Source organism: Bison bison, unplaced genomic scaffold (genome assembly GCF_000754665.1).
Source record: "Bison bison bison isolate TAMUID 2011002044 unplaced genomic scaffold, Bison_UMD1.0 scf7180017861786, whole genome shotgun sequence".
NCBI classification, from domain to species: domain Eukaryota; kingdom Metazoa; phylum Chordata; class Mammalia; order Artiodactyla; family Bovidae; genus Bison; species Bison bison.
The window spans coordinates 25,414-25,921 of NW_011492358.1; the positions used below are offsets into that span (position 1 = coordinate 25,414).

General features: G+C 41.3%; 1 long non-coding RNA gene across 1 annotated transcript in view; it reads right to left on the reverse strand.

The window, feature by feature from the left end:
• The window catches only part of LOC104983143, a 16,054-nt gene that overhangs the window by 3,835 nt on the left and 11,711 nt on the right, over positions 1-508 (reverse strand). The gene's annotated exons all lie outside the window — the stretch shown is intronic.

The window sequence follows — 508 nt, forward strand, 5'->3', positions numbered from 1 at the left end:
TTTCCTTATCTTTAAAACAGGGTTGATATGAGTACCTACCTCAGAGGCTTGTTGTGAAGATTACATAATGAAAAAGATGGCAAGTGCTTAGAAAAGTCCTTGGGAAACAGTAAGTGCTCAAAAAAAAAAAAATGTTAGCTAAAGTGGGAAAGAGAGAGTGTAGGAACCAGGAAAAAGAAAATGAAAACAAAATGAAGTCATCCCAGAAGAATAAAAACCAAGGGCACTGGCAGAAAACACTAGGGTCTTGGAAGTGGAAGGAAGCTTTATGACTCATCGACTATGTGCGAGGCTAAATGTATTGTGAAGATTTTGTTTGTGTTGCAAATGGCAACAGATGATGAACTTCAGGATCCCAACTTAGGGACTTTGAAGGGTTGCCCTTTAAGAGAGTCCTGTTCCCCCAACCCCTGGTCCTGTTGTCATGGTGATGACAATGGCCATGAACATTTGAGGCATGTTCCTCATGAGCTGCAAGTGGAGAGGTGACTACCATCCTTACATGATG